The sequence below is a fragment of the Clarias gariepinus genome, chromosome 10 (genome assembly GCF_024256425.1).
Source record: "Clarias gariepinus isolate MV-2021 ecotype Netherlands chromosome 10, CGAR_prim_01v2, whole genome shotgun sequence".
Taxonomy (NCBI): domain Eukaryota; kingdom Metazoa; phylum Chordata; class Actinopteri; order Siluriformes; family Clariidae; genus Clarias; species Clarias gariepinus.
The window spans coordinates 7289775-7296118 of NC_071109.1; positions in this window are offsets into that span (position 1 = coordinate 7289775).

Sequence of the window (6344 nt, forward strand, 5' to 3'; positions counted from 1 at the left end):
CTTCTGTGCCCTAGATTTCTGACAGACATTCAGTGCTGGATTCCTGAACGTTGTTGTTCTAACCAGGAATAGTTCATGGGCAGTGTGAAGGAGGGCATATTGTTCGTATGGAGATTCAGTGTGAAAGGTTTGGTTGGTTGGTAACGCCTTACATGAAGGTTATCTACATTATTTTTGTATCATGTTAGCATTGAATTTGAATAATGTTTGTAAGATGAGAGTGTATACATCAAAGTATGGCGGATCTTCTGCGGTGTCCCTGGTATGCGGTGGTTAGTACTGAAAGTGGGTTAAAGTTGACAAAAAGGTCATGAGTGCTGAAGGATCATTGATGTGTACACGGAGTGAAGGCTGGCCTGTCTGGTCCGATTCTACTAAAGAGCTACTTTAGCGCAAATTGCCTAATTAAGTTTAATTTTAATCCTGGCTGTAATAGAAAGTTGTGAGGAGGCACCATGCATCGCAGCTTGCTATTCCATTGCCAAATTTGCCCACAGTTGGCCCAAAAGTGATCATTGAAACTGCAGCATCAAGCAATCAAAGACTAATCAGTATTTTTCTTTACATCATGTTCCTGGCCCAGTGCATGTGGTTCACATTACCCAGGGAAAAGATGGCACCAGGCATGCATGGTGGGGGCAGTGTGATCCCCTGGGAAACCTTGGATTCTGGCATTCAGACTAAATACTGTTACAGACCAAGTACTCCATTTCATGAGGTCGGTGTTCCCTAATGGCAATGGACTCTTTCAACCATATTTATCTCAACCATACAAGTCCTGCTGCATTGCAAAAAAATGTTGGTTTGGGAAACACAACAAAGCTCAGGGTGTTCACTTGCCCAAACTAACAAACTCCCCGGTTCCCAGTCCAAATAAGCTGTTTTTTTTAAGGATGGAAGGGTGGGCTGGAGAAATGTTACGGAGTCTATTCCTCATTTGGTCAGAGCTGTTTCAGGGGCACAAGGATGTGATGTATACAGTGTTAGGCAGGGAGTTATGGCTGGATGGTGTATGTAAGATCAAACTACTGTATGTAGGTCACTTTTCATTACTTTTAAGTGGACATCTACAATCCATTAGGCCTCCATCACCAGATATTACCACACATTATGTGAATGACAGTTAAGTATATAACTATAACTCACGTCAGAGGCCAAACCTAATGAGCTTCAAATTGACGCTCTTTGTAATGCTAGAGCCATTTTGAAATACCACATGTATCAAGTTCCAGGAGGTGTTGAGTGGAGTATCTCAAGCACTTCTTGGTTCCTTTATCATGTATTCATTGAGCCCCTGTGCAACCTCCAGCTACTATCAGGTCAGACTTCATGTTAATCCCGAAAACTTCAGCCTGGTTTCTTGGAGTCTTGTGATCAGCACCAACAATGTGGCTACTAAAACTGTTTCCCCAAAGTTCTGTCTAGATTTGTTTTGGGATCATACCATTCTATAAGGGCTGGCAACTAGTGCCAGGCTGCCAACTCCTTGCATGATCTGACAGGCAAGGACCATCAGTTGGAGTTAAACAAAGACTTTGTCAAACACATCCTAAAGGTTAAGCCTGAATCCCTATCCTGGAATTTCTCTCTTGATTTTGACGCCAGAAGGAGGAGAGCTATTGCAAGGTAAGAGGTCGTTGTTGAGTGCATGTAATGACTACATCACATATTATTAATTCGTACAGACATTGCACTTCTTATGTGCCAACCTGTACGGCAAACGGATCCTCTCATGGAGGTCTTACCCGTCCCCCATGTGACTTTAACCACCTGAAAGCATGTTTGGCTTGGTAAGTTGCAACCTCCTAGAACATTCTATGAATTCTTCCTACTGAACCAAGCCCAGTGAGACTGCAACCACTCCACAGCCCGGGAACTCTGGGCATAAGAGATCAGTCCAACAATGCATGCCAGCTGTTCTGATGTTAGGCTTGCTAACTTGCAAATTGGCGTTCAGAGTCCTGTTGGAGCCAGAAATGTCAGAAGTCTGGTTTGAAGTAACTTTGCCACTTGTGAGCTCATAAGTGCATGGGTTTATGGTGGCTGATCGCCAGAAGAACCTGTGAAACCCAAGTTTTCGGACTCTGGGACCATGTGTGGGTGTACTGGACTACCTATAAGAAAGACTTGTAACCACTGGGTGGGGAAGTGCAAAATGCTGGAACAGCTTTTAGACATGGTTTACCACAAAGTTGGAAAGTGAAAGGCTGTAGGGCTGCACCAAGAACATCTGGCATCCAACTGACCTCTTTGTGATGAGACAGTGGAGAATTCTGGTAGCTTTGGTTCTGATCCAGTACTGTCACCACCACCCACGGATCCGGTTCATCAACCGCAGCACCGGTGCATGTCATCTGTGGACTCATGGATGACCTACTTTTTGTTTGGGTTGTTTGGGCTGTCATGTGAAGACGACTCTTTGGCTTGTGGTTCTACCAACTTTAACATCTGATCATGGAATTGCTGACCATATTGCTCATGCCTTGGATTTGACTTAATAATTGAGTTTCTGGCCGAATTATGACAAGCTGGTTTCCGGTTATGTCTTCTAGAGAAATATGAAGATGATGTTTTTATTTTTTCCATTATATCTGGTCATGCAGTTAAAAAGAAATGTCTTTAACGAAATACGGTATGCTCATTTAGATCTTGTGTTCTGGATTTTCCCAAAGGGTTGGTTGTTTTGTAACATACCTCGTAGAAACGTGTTTTACAGAAACGGGGTTACGATGCTACGATGACAGGCTGCTTACTCCGTTTATACTGGTAGTTTCAACATGGTTGTAGTCTTGCCAAGCTAAACGTTCATGCATCATGTTGCATTAGACCAGACGAGTTTGATGGCTGTCATTCAAAATCTTTTTTTTTCTAATAGATTAGCCATTTATTTAGTGCACGATATGTGCTTGTATATGAAGATAGTAGCTATAATGAGGTTTTTTTTGCACATTTTTTTTTTTATCATGCAACGTTTAACAGATTTTTCCAATGTTGTTTCAACACTCACCTTAAAACCTGCTAAACACACTTTGGATGGTACTTAGCAGTTAACAGGTGTGGCCCACGTGTATAATGAAACAACCCAAAACGAGTGACCATATATTATGTCTAAAAGGTGCTCACCGAGGCGTAGCTGTAAAACCGAACGACACTATTTGTGCAGCTCAGTCAACAATCGCAATGTGCTGCTTGATCCCCATATAAATGTTTTGAAGAAGATGGGCAGCGCGGTTCTGTTGTTTCTCTTCACTTCGCTGCATCTGCACTTACTCCCAGACGATGATGTCATTTTTTCCATCTATGATTTAGTTTCGTAAGGGAGCTGAACGGACATTGGTTTTGAAGTACTAGCATAAGGGACGCTCTGGCGCAAACAAGGAAACCAGCTGAGATGGAATTACGACTTGGACATGAAAGACTGAGACACATAAATGATCTCATTTTTTGGAGATAAGATCGATGATGTTGTTGAGCAGTCGAGTGCTGAGAGTTTCACTGCTTTATGTGGGGTTAGCACGCACCAAGGTTTTTCGAATAAATCAACCAATTGGTCACGACTGCGCTGTTGTGTAATAATCTTTTTCCCCAGGTGAATAATACTTGAGTTTCCAGTTTGTGTGTTAGTGCATTGGTATACCTAATAAAAAAAAAAATTATAAAAAAAAACTTGTAAAAATGCCTGTTGCACAATAGCCATTTCTGTCCCTGTTGTCTTAACTTTAACTGCTTAGTAGCAGACATGACCTCGTAGGTGAGAGCTTTTGTCCAGTAAAGTTCAGGCTGAGGTCAGAGAGGCCATAGACTAACTCTTGGGTTTGCATTGCTTGCCTTAAAGCCGCTCTGTGCACATTATTTGCGTGAAAGCACACCAATCTACGGTAAGCCTGTCTGAATGCGGTTAAACATGAAATACAATTTACAGGCCTGGTTACAATTTCACAGCCGTGCGTCAGTAGGCTGTTTTTTTTTCCCCGGTACATTACCGGCACTGATTTATAGGACTGATTAAAAAGGCTTATAAAATGTTCTAACAGCTTTCCTGCTTTCTTTTCTTAATTCATAATCAAGTCTTGGATTGAGATTCATGGTTTCCAGATCTACTTCCACTTCCACTGAAAACACTCACTCACTCACTGACACTCACTAATTGACTCACTGTCTATACAGCTTATCCTGTCCAGGGTCACGGGGGGACCTGGAGCCTGTCCCAGGGGAGTCGGGGGCAGTAGACAGGGTACACCCTGGACAGGGTGCCAATCCATCGCAGCCACTGCAAACAATGCCTGTTTATTTTCAAATTGTGTCATTGATTTTCCAAATGCGTTAAAAAAAAAAAGGTTGCGACTAGACATTTTTCATATGGAACTCTCAGCTTCCAATTAGGGCATCTTGTAAAAGTCATTTTCCATGGGATGAGGCCAAGGCTTAAGCCTAAAAACTTAAGACTGCATCACTTACTTTGGTACGCTCAAACAGCCACCAAAAATAAATTCTGGATGGATCACCAATGTGGATGATTACAGATGTTTCCTTGGGTTTATCGTATCCCTTCTTGATCACATGGATAAAAACTCGCGTCGCAGATCTCCGGCATCTTTTCTAGACATGGAGTTTACCGTGTGGGTTAATGTCACTATGAAGTGCCTTTGGTGTCGATCCGAATCAGTCATATACAATTATAAGTCTCCTAAAATGTGTTTCGCTCAGTTTATAGTGTTTTCTTTGATTGGGTGCCTGTGATTTTGTCATGTCGCGCATGATGCCCTGCTAACTTCAATGAGTGCAATAAGTGGTTATATGACACAAATTGAACACTTTTATATGTTTTTATTGTCCTCAATAAATTCTAGAAAATTAAACGAATGTTTTTATAAATTTTTTCACAATAATGATAAATATGTTGAAATCACAACCATTATTTTGTCTTTCTTCAATAGAGGTCGAAACAACTGCTGTAAGTAAATGAATTATTTACACTTATATTTCCCAATTTTTTTCACTTTGGTGTCGAGCCTAAAATGTCCACCCTGTCATAGAGGAAATTTTTTTTTAAAAAACTCAAAACCTTCAACAGTGAATAATTTTGCAAACTAAAGGTCCTCCATGTGCTCAATAAATGCTAACTTTAATGCAAATAAATGTCCCCCCTCTCATCGATCCTTCTATCATAGGGTGGACATGGGCACATTTTAGACTGATTTATTATCATCAACAGACTTTTCCCATATATTGTTAAGAAGGGGACAATATATCTTTCTGAAAATGTCCACTCATTCATTCATCTTCTACATCGCCTATTCTGTACGGAGTCACGGGGGGTGTAGCCCACACCAGGAGATCTGCAGGAATGCAGTTTATTTATAAAAAGTGCTGGAACTGGACCAATATGTATTTCTAACAATCTAAGGTCTACAAATTTGAAAATTAATGGAAAATCTTAACTTTTTTTATGATGATGACGCCTCACAGGTGCAATATAGTGATATTAAATGTGGTAGTTGACGTCCCATACGTACACCCTAGTTCTCCTTAGAGGGAACTCCTCTGAAAGTCCTTTAAAGTATATGTACCAGTGTACAAGTGAAATCATTATACACGACTTTTGACATGTTTCACACAGAAAAAAAACAACCTTTGTTACCCGAAATCCTTCATCGCTAAATACTCCATGTGAACGTCATGTGATCACAAGTTTCTTCATTTCTTCAAGTTTTTCATTAATACTGAATCAGTGAAGCTGGTTGACGAAGGGTCATGTGCAAACATAAAGTAGTGATAGTTCCGTGTATAAAGAGAAAAACAGACATAATCAAAAATAAATTATTTATACACAGTACAGTGTATAAATACAAAGGAAAGGGGAATTGACCTTAGATTAGCATGTTAGTAACCACAGTTCTGGGTTCGATTCCCACCTCGGGGTCTGTATGTGGAGTTTGCATGTTCTCTCTGTACTTGGTGGGTTTCCTCTGGGTACTCTGGTTTCCTCCCACAATCCAAAGACATGCAGATTAGGCTAACTGGCGTTCCCAAATTGCATGTAATGTGTGAATGTTGTTCCACCACGGTTGTATAATGGGAATAAACACGATGGTAAAAACCATTGGCCTCCTCCAGGGTTGAGGGTTCGAGTCCCGCCTTCGGATCTGTGTGCGTGGAACTTGGTGGGTTTCCTGTGCGTTATTGTCTGCCCTGTGATGAACTGGCACCCTATGTAGGGTGTATCCTGCCTAGTCCCCCAAGTACCCCGGGATAGGCTCCAGGCTCCCAGTGACTCTGTACGGTACAAAAATGAGCGAGTTTTGGAAAGTTGCATTAAACTTTAGACGTTCTGCCTCATCCTG